This window comes from Tamandua tetradactyla, unplaced genomic scaffold, assembly GCF_023851605.1.
Source record: "Tamandua tetradactyla isolate mTamTet1 unplaced genomic scaffold, mTamTet1.pri scaffold_73_ctg1, whole genome shotgun sequence".
In the NCBI taxonomy this organism is placed as follows: Eukaryota; Metazoa; Chordata; class Mammalia; order Pilosa; family Myrmecophagidae; genus Tamandua; species Tamandua tetradactyla.
Window position 1 is genome coordinate 725,707 of NW_027518403.1, and position 19,416 is coordinate 745,122.

At 40.4% G+C, this 19,416-nt stretch overlaps 1 protein-coding gene across 1 annotated transcript in view; it reads left to right on the plus strand.

Moving 5' to 3' along the window:
• Positions 1 to 19,416, plus strand: part of LOC143673271 (tripartite motif-containing protein 60-like) — a 337,056-nt gene that overhangs the window by 118,277 nt on the left and 199,363 nt on the right. The window contains exon 5 of the mRNA XM_077147577.1: positions 46 to 210. The gene's annotated coding sequence lies outside the window, so the exon portion shown is untranslated. The remainder of the gene's footprint in view (positions 1 to 45; positions 211 to 19,416) is intronic.

Genomic DNA, 19,416 nt, shown 5'->3' on the forward strand with positions numbered 1-19,416 from the left:
GATAATACTATGAAGTGCATCTGAAAGAATCCCATTTGAATCTAGGCGGCAACAACCTGAATCAGAAGTTTCCATCCAGGTTGGTAAATGACTCAATGGAGAGGCCAGTACAAGACCACACCAAGGAAGAAGCCATTCTCTCATCACATGGAGTTGCCATAACCTGTCAATTCTTCTGGGTTCAAGTCCCTGACATGTTCCCACTGTAAGGTAAGTACCAATACATTCAATTGTCAAAAGCAATATGTCCTGACAAACAGTGTTTTAGGTTCTTCTCCCAACTATAATTGTCAACATTTATAACTTTCCCCAGTTAAAAGAAGTTGCCCAGAAATTCAGAAGTCAATTTACTTTCTTTAGATTGCTATACTTCATCAGCCACTACACTCACAATTCTAAACTGCAATAGCAAATTAAAAACCTAGCAGTAATCTGGCATGATAGTTAAACTAAAAGAAATAGGATGAAAACAAATTTGGAGGAAGAAAAGGTAATTTTAAAGTAATATGAGCATGATGTTCGCCAATCAGAGGCTTATAGTTTTCAGCCTGCAGTTCTCTTTTTGGTGACACTGAGGCAAACAACCTATTCCAACACTACAGAACATTATTAGACCATTTTCATATATAACTGCAGGGTTTCTTGTTGTCTACAGCCCATTTAATTTGCCTTAAGTTTTCATCTAAATATTTTTAATGCAAAAAGCTATTTCAGGGATCTCAACATATTTGAACTATAACTGGCTAAAATGTACACAAAGAAAAAAACAAAATCCCTAAATAATCATCTAATCATTTTTCATTAATTTTAAGCTGTAGGACCTATAATCCATAGCTAGACTATATGGAACTAGAAAATTGCTAATAATAGGCCAAGCATCTGCCCCCCAAACTGCTGCTCTTATCATCCTCCTTCACTCATTCCTTGTGTATGCTGCATGTGTGTGTATATATATATATATGTTTTTTAAAATTAGTAGACATTATCTGTTACCTATGGAGCAAAATTGTCTCCAGCCACAAGTCGGAGGCATGGTGCTCAGGCTTTCATGCCCGGTGCATGAAGACAGGGCAGCAGTAACCTCTCACAGGCTCCTAAGTATTAAGGGAGCTCAAGGTCCCTTAATACTATGATAATCTGGGGAGAATTACATTTTGCCCTGATGCTGTCCTGTGCTAATTAACCTGGTGTAAAACACAGCTCCTGAGTACAGTAAACCTAGGACAGACAGTAGAGAGTTATATAGGGTGAGGCAGACTGACTTCAGTGAAAAAACAAAATTTCACGTACCAACTTTGCAAAGGAAAAAATCGGGGACATGAATAGTGGTAGCCCATGCCATGTCCTAATGGACAGGCAGCCTCCTGGGCTTGCTTTATTCCTGAATAACACCTGAGTATTCATTCCTAGAAGCTGTGAGCAGGTTACAGGGAGAGATGAGCCCAGGACCCAGGCTTCTCCATCATCCCGTAGGATGCCTGCCATTTAACTGCATCTGCAGACAGAATTAAGTTACGTCTGCAGGAGCCATCACTGTGCCACTTGGGCTATGGGAGCCAATGGGGCCACATGCACCACAGAGCTTAAACACCCTCATGAAACGTCTCTTGGACTTTAATACTCAAACTTTATAGACTATAAAGATCTCTCAGTAAAAAGGCTTTTGGCTGACATTTTTATAGAATAACTCAGTCTCAAAACTCAATATATCTAACAAATCCATACATGGGAAATGTCTCCAGTTAAAATCTAAAAACAAGTGGTAAAAAAAAAATCATGTGATGTTCCAAAAGCCAGCCTAGTATCAAAGGCAATGACAGAATTGTCTTTGAACATGATGGCAACACAGCAAAGACTCTTATAGAAAACCACCTGATAGAACCTATTGCTCCCTAGCAAGATATTTATGCAGAACCTTCCTCCTCCTCTGAAGATTTAGCACAGAGGGGCTGGGGGTTCACGTTTAACTGATACAGCTTCTGTCGGAGGTGATGGAACTGTTTTGGTAATGGATAGTGTGATGGTGGCACTGCATTGGGAATGCAATTAATGCCACTGAGCTGTATATCTGAAAGTGGTTAAGATGGGACATTGGAGCTTGGATATATGTTAGAATAAAAATGTGAAAAGAACATAGAAGTGTACAACATAAACAGTGGAACCCTAATGTAATCTATGGACTATAGTTAATAGTATAACTATGATAATATTGTTTCACCAATTGTGACAAAAGTACTGTACTAGTTAGGGTTCTCTAGAGAAACAGAATCAACAGGGAACACTTGCAAATATAAAATTTATGAAAGTGTCTCACGTGACCATAGGAATGCAGAGTCCAAAATCCACAGGGCAGGCTGCGAAGCCGATGACTCCAATGGGTGGCCTGGATGAACTCCACAAGAGAGGCTCACCAGCCAAAGCAGGAATGGAACCTGTCTCCTCTGAGTCCTCCTTAAAAGGCTTCCCATGATTGGATTTAGCATCACCAATTGCAGAAGACACTCCCCTTTGCCTGATTACAAATGGAATCAGCTGTGGATGTAGCAGACGTGATCATGACCTAATCCTATGAAATGTCCTCATTGCAACAGACAGGCCAGCACTTGCCCAATCAGATGAACAGGTACCACAACTTGGCCAAGTTGACACCTGTCCCTGACCATGACAGTCCACCCCTTGTCAAGTTGGCACATATATATATATATATCACCTTAGACCATACTTAATTTCCAAATGAAAACAAATAAGCACACATTTTTTCTTTTACCTGACAATACTCAACTGTCCTGCATATAACTGGAAACACATTAAATCTCTCCAGAATAGCGCGCAAATCCTTGGGCAACATTCATTCCTAAACTTCATATCTTACAACTTAAATAGTATAACACAAACAAAACAGCATTACAGTCCTCGTTTCTGTAACTGATCACGTGGTCGAAGTTCATATTTATCACTACCTTCTTCCACTACCCATTCCATGTTCCCTTTTCCCTCAGCAAGCACTTCAGCTGGCCATGGTTCTTTGCCTGGTGGGGTGACCCAAACCTTCATTCCTGAAGTCTCAGAGCCATTAGTGGTCCTGCCTGGATTGTGTTGTTGCAGTTTTCCATTGATTTTAATCACAGGGCATGGTAGTACTAATAGACGCCCCAGGGGATCTCCTATATTCCAAGAAAACTCTTCTTTACCTCCATTATGTAGTTGCAGTCCTACTTCCTTCTGATAGTCAGGGTCAATTATCCCAGACAATAATGTAATCCCCTTCTTGGTGTGTTGATCCAGAGGCATAAGTAGCCCAAAGTGAACAGGTGGCAATCTTAACTTCCAGTTCAGTGGTATCACTGTTGTTTCTCCTGGAGGAAGCACACCCCGTTTTGGAACTAAAACCTGTAGACCAGCAGAACTCAGGGTAGCAGGGACAGGAAGCAAAAATTTTCCACTTTGTTCATGAGCCCATTGGGCAATAACAGGAGTTGCTGGGGAAAGAGGCTGACTGGTATCCATAGAACGGGTCATCTTATCCACTTGATTATTAAAATCTTCCTCTGCTGAAGTCACCCTCTGGTGTGCATTCACATGGGACACAAATATCTTCATGTTTTTAGCCCACTCAGAAAGGTCTATCCACATACTTCTTCCCCAGACCTCTTTGTCACCAATTTTCCAATTATGGTCTTTCCAAGTCCCTGACCATCCAGCCAAACCATTAGCAACAGCCCATGAGTCAGTATACAAACGCACCTCTGGCCAGTTTTCCTTCCAAGCAAAATGAACAACCAGGTGCACTGCTCGAAGTTCTACCCACTGGGAGGATTTCCCCTCACCACTGTCCTTCAAGGACACCCCAGAAAGGGGTTGTAATGCTGCAGCTGTCCACTTTTGGGTGGTACCTGCATTTCGTGCTGAACCGTCTGTAAACCAGGCCCGAGTTTTCTCTTCCTCAGTCAATTCACTGTAAGGAACACCCCAAGAGGCCATAGCTCTGGTCTTGGAAAGAGAAGGTAATGTGGCAGCAGGAGTGGAAACCATGGGCATTTGTGCCACTTCTTCATGTAACTTACTTGTGCCTTCAGGACCTGCTCTGGCTCTATCTCGTATATACCATTTCCACTTTACAATAGAGTGCTGCTGTGCACGCCCAACTTTATGGCTTGGTGGGTCAGACAACACCCAACTCATGATAGGCAACTCAGGTCTCATGGTAACTTGGTGGCCCATGGTTAAGCGTTCAGTCTCTACTAAGGCCCAGTAGCAGGCCAAAAGCTGTTTCTCAAAAGGAGAGTAGTTATCTGCAGCAGATGGTAAGGCTTTGCTCCAAAATCCTAAGGGTCTGCATTGTGATTCTCCTATAGGGGCCTGCCAAAGGCTCCAGACAGCATCTCTATTTGCCACTGACACTTCCAGCACCATTGGATCTGCTGGATCATATGGCCCAAGTGGCAGAGCAGCTTGCACAGCAGCCTGGACCTGTTGCAGAGCCTCCTCTTGTTCAGGTCCCCATTCAAAATTAGCACCTTTTCTGGTCACTCGATAAATAGGCCGGAGTAGCACACCCAAATGAGGAATATGTTGTCGCCAAAATCCAAAAAGACCAACTAGGCGTTGTGCCTCTTTTTTGGTTGTGGGAGGGGCCAGATGCAGCAATTTATCCTTCACCTTAGAAGGGATATCTCGACATGCCCCACACCACTGGACACCTAAAAATTTTACTGAGGTGGAAGGCCCTTGTATTTTTGTTGGATTTATCTCCCATCCTCTGACACGCAAATGCCTTACCAGTAAATGTAGAGTAGTTGCTACTTCTTGCTCACTAGGTCCAATCAATATGATATCATCAATATAATGGGCCAGTGTGATGTCTTGTGGGAGGGAGAAATGATCAAGGTCTCTGTGAACAAGATTATGACATAGGGCTGGAGAGTTGATATACCCCTGAGGTAGGACAGTGAAAGTATATTGCTGACCTTGCCAGCTGAAAGCAAACTGTTTCTGGTGGTCCTTACTAATAGCTATTGAGAAAAAAGCATTTGCCAGATCAATAGCTGCATACCAGGTTCCAGGGGATGTATTGATTTGCTCAAGCAATGATACTACATCTGGAACAGCAGCTGCAATTGGAGTTACCACCTGGTTGAGTTTACGATAATCCACTGTCATTCTCCAAGACCCATCTGTTTTCTGCACAGGCCAAATAGGAGAGTTGAACGGGGATGTGGTGGGAATCACCACCCCTGCATCTTTCAAGTCCTTAAGAGTGGCAGTAATCTCTGCAATCCCTCCAGGAATACGGTATTGCTTTTGATTTACTATTTTGCTTGGTAGGGGCAGTTCTAGTGGCTTCCACTTGGCCTTTCCCACCATAATAGCCCTCACTGCATGAGTTAGAGAACCAACATGGGGATTCTGCCAGTTGCTCAGTATGTCTATGCCAATTATACATTTTGGAACTGGGGAAATAACTACAGGATGGGTCCGGGGGCCCACTGGACCCACTGTGAGACGGACCTGAGCTAAAACTCCATTGATCACCTGGCCTCCATAAGCCCCCACTCTGACTGGTGGTCCAGAGTGACGTTTTGGGTCCCCTGGAATTAATGTCACTTCTGAACCAGTGTCTAATAATCCTCGAAATATCTGATCATTTCCTTTTCCCCAGTGCACAGTTACCCTGGTAAAAGGCCGTCGGTCTCCTTGGGGAAGACTTAGAGGAATGTTAACAGTATAAATTTGTGGCAGTGTAACAAGTTTCTCTCCCATAGGGACCTGGCCTCCCCTTCATTCAAGGGGCTCAGGGTCTGTAAACTGTTTCAAGTCTGGAAATTGGTTAAGGGGCCATGACTCTGTGTTTTTGTAATTCAGGTTAGACTTCTGTTCCCTTGACCTAGAACTCTTTTGTTTATACAGCTCCAATAAGAATTTAGTAGACTGCCCTTCTATTGTATTTCTAGGCACCCCATGATTTACTAGCCAATGCCACAAATCTCTGCGTGTCATATAATTTTGATGCCTCCTTTGAGTTTGCTGTCTATTATAATACCCACGTCTACCCTGTCTTTGGTGATTAAGTGCTGCCACCTGGCTTCTGCCAACTCGGGATCCTGTCATCCCCATTGTGTTTAAGGATTCCAGCTCAGTGACAGCAGTTCCTACAGTAATATCTGACCTACAGAGAAGTGCAACCACAGAGCTCTTGAGGGATGATGGTGCTAGTCTCACAAATTTATTTCTCACTGTTCTGGTAAAAGGTGCATCCTCTGGACATTCCTGGGGGGTAAGAGCAGGCTTTGCATGATAAATCCACTCTAACATCCCAATCTCTCTAAGCCTCTGGATCCCCTAATCTACATTATACCAGGGCAGTTCTGGCATTTCAACCTCAGGTAATGTTGGCCACCTTTTGATCCATGTTTCAACCAACCACCCAAACAAGCTGTTAACACCTTTTCTAACTGCTCTAGCTATAACATTGAATGCAGAATCTCTGCTTAGTGGGCCCATATCAATAAATTCAGCCTGATCCAGCCTTATATTCCTCCCACCATTATCCCACACTCTTAAAATCCATTGCCACACATATTCCCCTGATTTCTGTCTATATAAATTGGAAAACTCACACAGTTCTTTTGGAGTATAACGTACCTCCTCATGTGTGATAGTTTGTACCTCACCTTTAGGGGCGTGTTGGGACTTTATTCTAGTTATAGGTCTAGAAGAAATGAGGGGGTGGTGGGGGTGGGTCATGAAAAGAATTAGAAATATCTTCCAAGCCATTTGCTTCAGGGCTTTCATTTGCAGTTTCATCTGGTGAAACAGGATTAATAACTCTAGGGCTAATCCCTTCAGGAGGAGGTTGGGTGGCCAATTTCTCAAGGCAGGCTGGAGGTGGGGCAGCTATGTCCTCAGGGCAGACTATTACAGGGTTATCTAAAGAAGGCTCAGCATGGTCTAGGGTTTCAACCTCACCCCCAACATCATTATCAATCCATATGTCACCATCCCATTTTTCAGGGTCCCACTCCTTTCCAATCAATGCCCTCACTTTAACGGCAGACACCATGCAAGACTGAGATTTCAGTTTATGTTGTAAAGTTGCTACTCTAATAATAAGATTCTGGGTTTGATTTTCAGAGATCTCAAGTCTACGGCTACAGGAAATATAATTTTCCTTCAGGATACTCATAGAAACCTCTACATCTTTCAGACGGCAGTTAAGCTTCTTGTTTGAAGCCTTAAGCCCATCCCTTTCACCCTTTAATGTAGACAGTGTATCTAACAACAATCAACCAACATCTCTATAACTCTTATTTCTACAAAACTCTGTAAAGGTGTCAAAAACATTATCCCCCAGAGTCTGGCTTCGTACAAGCGAAGCATTAGGAGAATCGAATGATGATATTTTGACTATCTCCTTTGCCAACTCAGCCCATGGATTGGGAGTGTCATTCTGATTACGGGAATCAGAGTCCTTAGTGTCTCTGAGCCCAGTCAGAGTAGAAAACCATTCATAAAAACCCATTTTTAAGATTCTGTTTCTTAAGAGCCACTCCTGGTACCAAGATGTATTAGTTAGGGTTCTCTAGAGAAACAGAATCAACAGGGAACACTTGCAAATATAAAGTTTATGAAAGTGTCTCACGTGACCGTAGGAACGCAGAGTCCAAAATCCACAGGGCAGGCTGCGAAGCCGATGACTCCAATGGATGGCCTGGATGAACTCCACAGGAGAGGCTCACCAGCCAAAGCAGGAATGCAACCTGTCTCATCTGAGTCCTCCTTAAAAGGCTTCCCATGATTGGATTTAGCATCACTAATTGCAGAAGACACTCCCCTTTGCCTGATTACAAATGGAATCAGCTGTGGATGTAGCTGACGTGATCATGACCTAATCCTATGAAATGTCCTCATTGCAACAGACAGGCCAGCACTTGCCCAATCAGATGAACAGGTACCACAACTTGGCCAAGCTGACACCTGTCCCTAACCATGACAAGTACCATGCCAACACATAGTGTTAACAATAGGAAAACTGTGTGTCTTTGGGAATGCCTTACTTTCTGCATGATTCTTCTGTAAATCTATATCTTCTCTAATTAAAAAATTATATATATATAAAGATATCTTGTTCTTAGGAAATGTACATGGATGTATTAAATATCCAAGGAGCATGATATACACAGCCTACTCTCAAATGTTTAGAGAATGGATAGGAATAAAGAAATGAAAGAAAAGGAGAGAGAAAGACAGATGAAATGACAGACAGACAGATGGATAAATAGAATGACACAGCCAATGTGGCAAAATGCTAAAAGCTGGTGGATCTGGGTAGTTGGATAGAGCAGTATGTTGGAGTTCTCCATATGGGTTTTGTATTATTTTTGCAACTGTTGTCTAAGCTTGAAATTATTTCAAAATACAGTGTTAAAAAATCAATTAAGGACTGTTTGATTGTGAAACCCTTGTGTCTGATACTCCTTTTATCTACCTTATCAACAGATGAGTAAAACAAATGGAATAAAAATAAATAATAGGGGGAACAAATGTTAAAATAAACTTAGATTGAAATGCTAGTGATCAGTGAAAGCGAGGGGTAAGGGGTATGGTATGTATGAATTTTTTTCTGTTGTCTTCTTATTTCTTTTTCTGAATTGATGCAAATGTTCTAAGAAATAATCATGATGATGAATATGCAACTATGTGATGATATTGTGAATTACTGATTATATATGTAGAATGGAATGATCATATGTTAAGAAGGTTTGTGTTTCTTTGTTATGTTTTTAAAAAAATTTTTTTAATTACTAAAAAAAAAAGTATTGGAAAAGCCCCTCAAGGGATGGGAAAAAAACAATGGAACTATTAAACTTGATTACTGGGGACACCCCGAATACTGTGTCAAACATTAGGGACACCCAAATCAATAGGCCAAGCCCTTGATCTTGAAGTTCGCTCTTGTGAAGCTTATGTATGTAGTGGAGAAGCTTAGCCTACCTATAGGTATGTCTGAGAGTCACCACCAGAAGATCTCTCCTTTTGCTCAGATCTGGCCTCTCCCTCTAAGCCCAACTCTGCAAGTGATACCATTGTCCTCTCCACAATTGTGGGATATTGACCTCCAGGGGTGAAAGTCTCCCTGGCAGCATGGGAGAGGGCTTCCAGGGATGAGTCTGGCCTTGGCACTGTGGGGTCAACAATTCCATCCTGACCAAAAGGGGGAAAGAAGTGTAACAGATAAGGTGTCAGTGGCTGAGAGAGTTCAAATAGAATCGAGAGGCTACTCTGGAGGTCACTCTTATGCCAGCTTCAGTTAGACATTGCTACCTATCATAACTTCGCAAACCCCAATCAAAGCCATTCCTGCCAATCCTAAAGAACACCTAGGGCAATATATAAGATTCTGCAAAGGCTCCATGCACTAGGGTAACTTTCCAGAAATCTACAACTTCCAGATGGGTCCCTGGTCCAGATAAGTCCTGAATCCTAGAGGGGCCAGCCTTTCCAGAACATCAACTAGTTCCATTCCTCTATCCCATATTATTGATAGTCCCTTCCAACATGAAAAATTTAGAACAGGCATAGCCCAAATACCCCTACAGAGAAAGATCAAAGGTGATGTTGGAGTTATACAGAGAAGTTCAGGTTTAACAAATGAGTATTAGTGCTGATATTATATTGATATTTATTTTAGTCTCCAGTACCTTAGAGCAGCTAGAAATAAAAACCTAAAATTGTGGAATTGTAACCCATACCAATTTCTGAAATCTGTTCTACAACTAATTGTAGCAATATACTTTGAAATTTATTGCTTTTTGTATACGTTATTTTCCACAAAAAAAAGACAAGGAGGAGTATAGGAGTATTACAGAGAAGACAGGATTTAAGAAGTGAGTATGACTGCTGAATCAGTATATTGATATTTCCTTTGGTGTCCAGTGTCTTGGAGGCGCTAGAAGGGAAAATGAAAAAACTGGATCTGTAACCCACACCAAACTTTAAAATCTGTTCTATAACTACTTGTTAAAATATATTTAGAAATGTATTGCCACAAAAAATATATTTTGTATATTTATTTCACAATTTAAAAAGTATTAAAAATAAATAACATGTATTATCTTAAAAAAATCAATTAAGGATCACACAATACCCCAGAGACATTCATTGATTTAAGATTTGAAAACGATATTGTGACTATGAAAAACAACAAATATAGCAAACTGGTGAAAGCAAACATTTTAAATTCACTTTTCTTTTTAGGGAAAATACCACCAAATGTTAATAACAGTTACCTTCTTTGGGCTTTAAGATTATGGATGACATATCTCTTTTTTATTCCTATTCCTGTTTTCATATTTTCTAAAATGAACACATTTTAAGATTAGAAAAATATTAAAATGTGAAGGATTATTTTCATTTCTAGTAAACGTTGTATTTGCAAAAATGCCTTGTTAAAATGGGACTGATAAAGACTGCCTTATCTCATCATCAATATATAGTGATCTATATCTTAAAGGTAGGCCATCATGGATTTAGCCCAATGGTGAAGAATCCTTTAGGGAATTATAAATATTCCAGAATATAAACTTGTTTAAAATTTCTTAATTCCTCAACCTCTCTTCTTACCAATTCTTTGAATTGCAGATAAAGCAGGAGTTCCTCTTAATATATTTTCCTTAAAATCCATTTGTAATTCTGACTTAAAGCATACATACATGGCCTGAAAATGTAGAGCTGTGTTCCAGTGGCCATGTTTCTTGATGATGATTGTATAATGGTGTAGCTTTCACAGTGTGACTGTGTGATTGTGAAAACCTTGTGTCTGATGCTCCTTTTGTCTACAGTATGGACAGATGAGTAAAATATAGGGATTAAAAATAAATAAATAACAGGGGGAACAAATGTTAAAATAAATTTAGTAGATTGAAATGCTAGTGATCAATGAAAGGGAGGGGTAAGGGGTATAGGAAAAATAGGGGAAACAAAGGCTAAAATATATTGGATAGATGGAAATATGAGCAGTAAATGAGAGGGAGGGGCAAGGGGTATGGTATATATGAGTGTTTTTCTTTTTTCTTTTTATTTCTTTTTCTGATTGGTGCAAATGTTGTAAGAAATGACCATGGTGATGAATATACAGCTATGTGATGATATTGTGAGCTATTGATTATATACCAAGAATGGAATAATCATATGGTGAGAATGTTCGTGTTTATGTTTAAAATTTTTTTTAATTAAAAAAACATACATACATAGTTTTCTAATCTGGTTGGATGGTGAGGTTTCTACCATCAAGAATCTTTTTAAAATGCTAAACACTATCTCTAACAGTAGCAGGAAAAGCTGTGCTTTAAAAGTCATACTAATTTTATTTGCATTGCTTTCCTCACTGTACCACAGCTTCAAAGACTTTGATGGCTGATTTTATAGGTCTATGATCTAGTATTGAAAAGTCATAAAATACCTTTACATAAACACATCCCTGGGGCACAGGGAAGTAAAATATACAAACACTTGACATTTTCATTATATAAAAGTTAAGACAGCAGCAGCAATATCAAGACCATAAAATATTGTTCTGAATTCACCAACTGATGCAGGTCCTGTCTGGGAAGCTGGCAGGACACATTCAAAGTCAAGCTATCATAACTCCACTTAAACTAAATTTAAAATCTTCAGTGCTAAGATCAAGTTTTATGGCCAGGAACCAATAAAACATTGCTAACAGTTTAAAATTGGTCAGAAAAGCTGCACACACCTATTGGCAGTTCTGTGTTTTGTTTTGTTTTGCTTTAACTGTATAAAACCGTTAAAATGATAAAACTGTAAAAATGATATCATTTTAGGCTACAGTCTAAGATAAAGTTAGGGGGAGAATAAATACAATTCTGATCCAATCACAGTTATTAAAATTAATAGTCTATACTTTCCTTGTGCAGACCACTTAAGTAAATTAAAGAAGAGGAGAGACACAATTTAATATAATTCATCATGCGTATATTTTCAGTGGAGGCAAAACCCCACAAGATCCATTAACTGCACAAATAAAAGTCAAAATGAACAGAAAATCCAACCCAAGAAAAAGCAATTAATATCCCATCAATTTTGACAACATTCCCACCAGGGATGGATTACATCAAACTTGAGATTAGATGATTTCAAAAGGAAAAATCCCCCAAAAGATCATACTGATAAAAAGCAAAACTTAAACTTTACTGATTCTCTCTCCCAGGAGATGCAGCCACATGTTGCTCAATTGACTATATAATTAAAGATTTCCTGTGGTCAAAATCTCCTACAGTTCAGAAACCTTCTGCTCTTTTCACTTTCTGGTAATACATTTCTACCAGCCTCCAACAGATTAACACACAGGAATTTCAAGGTGCCCCAGCATGGAACAGGTGCCCAGACCCCAAAAGGAGTATTTAGGGCCCAAAGAATAGATGGTTCTGTGGCTGCCTCTCCTGTCTCTCACCATCACCCACAGGTGAAACAAGGTGATAAAGAAAAGGCTACACAAATCCAACCTGCTGCTCTCCACACATGCCAGTTTCTCCCACATGTATATACATTTGGGAATCCCCAAAGCTCTTAAATTAAGGCAGCCTGTGTTCATCACGAGAAAGAGCTCACTCCATGTTCATGCAAACCTAAAGAGTTCCAAGGAAAGAAAGTCAACTAGCATAGCTTGCCTGGAGGTTCTGCTCTATCTTAGGGGTCCCAGAAACATTCTATTCCCTAGAGAGTGGGTTAGACACAGAGCTGCCCCTTCCCCTTGTCCCTGAGCTGACGCCCCGATGGGGCTGGGCTGAGTGTGCACCCTTCTCCACAGGGCCATGGCAGTCCTCCCGTACAAAAACCGAGGCCCCAGTCTTTCAAATGAAAGCATGTTTAAAAGCAATTATGGTCATCAATTGATAATGGATAAACAAAAAGCAGATAAACAAAAAGTGGCATATTCATATTCACATAATGGAATATTATTCAGCCATAAAAAGGGGATGATGCACTGATATCTACTAAAAGATGGGTGAACCTTGGAAAAGTTATGCTAAAATAAATAAACCAGACACAAACATTCACATATCGTATGATCCCACTTATAGGAAATGTCCAGAACAGGCAAATACTTACAGACAAAATGTAGATTAGTGGTTGCTAGGGGTTGGGGAGAGAGGGGGATTGATAGTGATTGCTTAATGGGTATAAGGTTTCATTTTAGGATGATGAAAATGTTCTGTAATCAGATAGCAGTAATGATTGCATGACTCTGTGAATTGTACACTTCAGAAAGGTGAATTTTATATATGTGAATTATAACAATACAAATATTAAAAAATGTTAAAGCGATCATGTACTTTTCTGCATTTAGGTTCTATTTCAATAAAGAGTTAAACTTCAGAAAAGCAACACTTACATTTACTACATAGCACTCCATGTTAAAGCAAGATTATTGCTTAATTAGAAGAAATCAAGCTAGAATTAAAACTGTATCTCAGATAAACTCAGGATGTTTTCTAGAGCTCAAGGGAAAAAATCAATTCCATTCCATCATGACTGTATAAGATTGATTCAAAGTAAAGGTCACCATTAGAACTCATCAATTAAAATCTTTTTACAGAAAGCATGTATAATTAACGACATTGAGGTTTTCTGGTCCACTCAGATGGTATCTGATCAAAGTAACCAAGAGACAGATAAAAATTACATGTATCTCAAACTGTCCTCACATCTAACCACCAGGCAGTCATTTCTCACCCCACCACAGTGACCTTCTGTGAGCATCTTCTATAATTGGTCGCCTCAAGATCAGTGATGACTCCTTACCTACCAAATCAAATGGTCCACAACTACTTTTCCTGTCAACACTCTCTGCAGCATCTGGCTTATGAAGTATCCCCCACCTTTTGTTTTTGCTTCTAGAACTTTCTGCCCCAAGATTCCCTCTTGCCGTTGATGTTCTCTTCATTTCCTCCCACACAGGTTCTCCCCTCTGACTCTTGCTCACCTGTCAGGGTTTCCCACAGTTCTTACGTCAGGTCCCTTCTTAGGGCTCCACATTCACCCCAGATGAGGCCATTCTTATCCAAGCTCATCTGGATCCTAAACCTTTCTTATGAACATGAGCTCACATTTCTAGCTGCTTACTGGGCCTTTGTGCCTGGAAGCCCCCATTGCTCCTTCAACTCTCTAAATCCCCCACTGAATTGTTTGCTTTTCCCCATCAAATAAGCTGTACAGTTAAGCTCTCAGAACACAAACATCATAGCCATAGGAGATTTTCTGCCTCTAAGGCAATGGTTACTAAGTTCTCATTAACTTATTTAACTAGCAACTTAGAGAGTTAATAAAGCTCCCTAACTCTGCAGCCCCTCCACCCAGTTCCCACTGCCATCATCTACTTCAGGTTCCCACCATCTCAGCCTGGACCATCACGTGGCTTGCTACTCTTGCCCAAATAGTGCCCCTCCTCGTCACCACCTGCTCTGCCTCTCCAGCCCCCATGGTAACACTAGCTGCCTGACAACCTCAGGCCCCTCCTGGCCTCCAAGAGGGAGTCTAAACCCCTCAGCAAAAGACAGGGCATGACTTCTCTTGTTGCTACTACTTCACCCTAGAATATGAGAAATGCTTGCATCCCTAAAAAGACCAAATTCACTGCTATCCATAGAATTTCACACAGTTTTGGTAGTCTTTTAATTACACTGATTTCTTCAATAATTAATACACATTAAAGGAAACAGTCAAGGTGTACCAACGGGCACAGAGTGAAGAATAAGTTCTCCTCCATCTGTCTATCCAGCTGTCTGATTTTTCTCTTTGAAAGCAAATACTATTCCAAGATTTGGGGAATCCTTCCAAACAATGAACACACAGTATGTCCTGTTTAGAAAATAGTCCCTTTCTTCCCCTGATATAGTGGTGAATGCTCTCTGTCAGTAACCTTTCCACGGTCTGGAGTGAAATTGCCAGCTACCCTTGCTTGTAAGTGCATCTTTCTAATGCTACCATGCACAGACTGATGCGAGCCAAGCCTGAGCCAAGCTGGTTTTTTGGGTTGAATTTCGTCCCCCAAAAAAGACATTTTCAAGTCCTAACCCCCAGTCCTATGAAAGTGACCTTATTTAGAAATAGGGTCTTTGAAGACATTATTAGCTAAGATGAGACCAGATTGAATGAGGGTGAGCCCTACTCCAATATGCCTGGTGTTCTTTTAAGAAGGGGAGAATTGAACATGGACAGACACAGAGAAGGCCAGATGATGACTGAATTAGGAAATCGTACGGATTCCCAGAGTGCCCCTGCCAGCAGCCAGAGAGAGGCATGCAACAGATTCTCCCCTTCAGAGGGAGCAGAGCCCTGGGCTGATGCCTTGACTCTCCAGTTTCTTCTGGCCTCCAGAACTGTGAGACAAGAAACTGCTGTTGTTTCAAGCCATTCCATTTGTGGTACTTTGTTAACGGCAGCCCTGGGATACTAGAAAAGTGGTTAGACCAGTTCCTGCCTCTGCCGCTCTCCCTCCACAGGTCCACCCTTTCCCCAGTTTGATGCGGAGAAACATGGCAACCCCAGAAAGGCCCTTGGGGGCCAAATAACTCCTCAGAACTGAGCTACCTGCTGGGCCATTTTGATGCTCTGTGAGTCGAAAGCCCAGCCTGTCATCTTTGAGCCGATACACATTGTGGGTTTGTTACAGCTGCTCACCTCACCCCACAAACATGCACCTCATCAAATCTGGTATGAATTAGTTAAAAACCTGCATCAGGCCCCTCCTTGTCTCTGAAGCTGTCCTTAACTCTCCTAGCAGAGTGCTGACAACCACAGCACTTGGTTCGTAACTCTACAAACCTCAACACAAGGGGTTAAGTGCTGGTCATCTGTTTACACGTCTAGTTACCACACTGAGCTCAAGCAGGGATATTCCTTATCCTTGAACCTGGTGCACCTGGCACCAAGCTGATGTTCATTCCATCAACTGAGAGAGTCCCTTCACCCCAGGAAGTAGTGGTCAGTGTCATAATAGTAGGACTGGTGGACAGAACTCTGTCAGAGGCAAAGAGCAGAGAGGAAGGCATGCTTCATAAATTCTGTCACCTATGACCCGCCAGCTCCTTTTAAATGAATTTTTGCATCTCTAATCCTTCCTGCATGCCATCCTTCAATGACCAACTCTCACACCTTCCTCACCCTTGTCTTTTTATGTCTTTTTATGTTCTGATAAAAACAGACCCCAAACCCGGTGTCCCAGCAAGGTCTCCTGGATCTGCAACCACCAGAGTGCCACTGGGTAAGGGCATAACATGGCATCTCTCTGACTCAGCAGTCTCAATTCAAAGGCTGCGTATTCTATCAGACTTGCCTTCCAAGAAAAACTACAAAGAAGTAAGAATTTTCACCAACCCATTTCAAATAAGAAGAGAAACTCTCGGGAAAAAGAATTTCTCTCATCTACCTTATTTTTTAAAGAGTCACACCATGCCTCCCCATCACACACCTCCACCTCAAAAAAAGTTGAAAATTTTCAAATGATTTCAAATAAAAGTCAAAATAAAAAATAACAAGAGAGCATTTTTATTCAGGTTCATCAAGAAAGTTCTAAGGGGGTAAAACAACCACAGCAAACGAGGTCAACATTGACTTCATCTCCATAGACCTCTGCAAGGAACCATTAGGACTGTCTTCTCCATAGATGTAGTTTCTGTCCTTTGGGGGGAAGTTGCTAGTTCTATAAACAGAAACAGATTGATCTTAGGCAATAGCCAGAGGAAATGCAAACTGGCAAAATATATATTTACAACGCGTTAGTGGAACACATAGACAATTCCATATTGTTAGCCCAAGGAAAGAGAGAAGCCCATTGGCTGATACTGATGTACCAGGTATGTATTTTAGGGTTTGTACCTGTCAGCTCCTTAATTTATCAGTGATGTGTCTATGACTACCAAAAACCACTAATAGGTAGAAAACAAGATAAGTCTTATCTGTCATTACTAAAATGCACATGATCTACTAGAAGAAATTCAGGAAGTTTCTTTAGTTACATAAATTCAGCCACCTTAATCTTTATTTTATTTTCAAAAACTGCCTTAGCTGGGCATTTTACAGTTAAGTTTCATACAAAACACAAAGTAAAACAGCAGTTGAACCTAAATGCAATGTGGATTTAGGATTAGGACATTCTGCTCAGACATTCTTGCAGAGATCAGGGAAAATACTTGGAGAACAGAAGAAAGTAATTGCCAGTTGAGTGGCACCAGAATGGAAAGGTGGTTGAAATTCAATCTCGGCTGATGATGTCATCTGAAGGAACAGAAGGTTAAAACAAAACCACTATTAGAATGACCCACTGGAAGAAACATCACAAGAATAGCAAGAGAGAGTTATATACTAAACTGGGGCCTGAAGGCATGGAATACTATATTCAGTTGATACTTAAGTACAAAGGATAAGAAACACCCTTCAAGGAGAGCAGGATAAGGTGATCTCCCATTGCACTTCCCAGAGGAGGCTCCATCCCCCAAGCACCCTACAGCCTGCTCCTCAGCATCTTTCCAGCCCCATCTCCCACTCCTCCCCTTTAGGACCCTGCTCTCGAGTCACATAGGAGAACTCACTTTTCCAAAGCACCCTATGCTAACAGTTCTCTACTGTTGTTGGGCCCTCCCCATTTGCATTATCCTCTTCTACGTCATGAAATCTTCAAACCTGGTTCAAACCTTAACCCACCCCTGCCACTCTCAGCTTGAACTTTAGAACTTTGCCCACATGTTCAAAGTGTTAAATATGAACACAATTCATATTTAATTATTCTGCCACCTCACTGCTGGCATGCTCTTTAAAGGAAGAGCTTTCAGCCTATTAACTTTATTATTAAACTCTAAATTCTCAGCACCTACTTTTCCTGTGATATGCAAAGGCCTTTACATTTTTTGCTCAAAGAAAAATCTGTGTCACACAACTCCTCTCCCATTAATAAAACTGGAGAAGAAACATTAAAAGGTGCTCACCTTAATAACAGTTAGCAATTCACCCATCATACTAATGAGAAAGCCTTTGACATCCCTTTGGTTGGCACAATCCAAGAAAATTGCTATAATTCAGTGTTGTGGGGGCCAAGTAGAAAAGGACATGTTCATAGATTGGAAATGTTCATAGATTGTTTATATAAATATAGAGTAATATGGCATTCAGGAAAAGTAATGTGGACATATAGAACAAAATTCAAAACTCAATTCCACCCTTAGGGCTCTCTCATCTAAAAAATATTCAAAACTGCACACAAAAACACATATATCCAAGGATCACTCAGCATTTTTGTAAAAGCCAAACATCCTAAAAGTTTATCAATGGGGGATCATTATGTAATCTTCCCAGATTATGGAATATACTGCATCATCAAAAATATGATAGATGTACAAATAAGAAAAGATATGATGGATAAATTAAGAGAAAAAGAAAGTTGTAAATATGTATAACTTGATTCAATTAATGTTAAAAAAAAGCTCTGTGTATATGAAAAGCCATAGAAAGAGTTCTGAGAGGTACACCCAAAGTGATCAGAGGGTGGAAGTCAACAAGTGTATGTGCTGTCACAGTGGAGACAGAAGAATTAATGGGTACAAGTGAATATATTTCATAGCTTTAGGAGATGTAGGAATATTAACGGGTATCTCTTACAAGAATATATTCTAGTATCTTTTGGAAACCAAAAAAGTGCTGCACCAAAATATTGCAAAGCAGGGAAGTCACAGAAGTTTATTGACAGAAGTCTACAATGACAATAGGGTTTAACTCACTGGTCTAATGGTGACATTTTCTTAAACCTCTAAGTACAGTCTTGTGTCATCTACCAAGTTTATCCACTACCAAGCCTCAACCATATCGCAGTGCAAAGCATTTGAAATAAGCCAATACTGTTAAAGTAAAAATCCTTTAGTCTATTTATCAAGTGCTTATGTCAAAACACAACCATACTGTGACAAATAATACATGCTTTTGAAGATGCCTCTGTATAAATTTATTAAGTCCTTGAGGAATTCTTTATATTACTCTTGTCAATTCCTAAGTTGTTTGTCTGTTTAAGTAATACTGTAGTTAAAGAACAAGCCAGAAGAGAAATGGCAGCTGGATTGCTGACTTTCCTGAAAACCAGAAATCAAGATTGGATCCCTCCATCTTTTTCAATCTTCTTCCAATAGCTGCTCATTATCACCATTTGATAACTTGGGGAAGGAAAAGCAGGTGAGGGATATGATAAGAGGATCTGTTTTAGGTACTATATAATGTGGGATAAAAATGGTGGTAAATTAAAAAGAGCAAAAAAAGAGAAATTCAAATAACTACAAAGGGAATTTCCATCAGATATTTCCTTTGTCAGGCCAGCCAGGAAGCCGAGTTCAGCAAATATATACTCACAGTTAT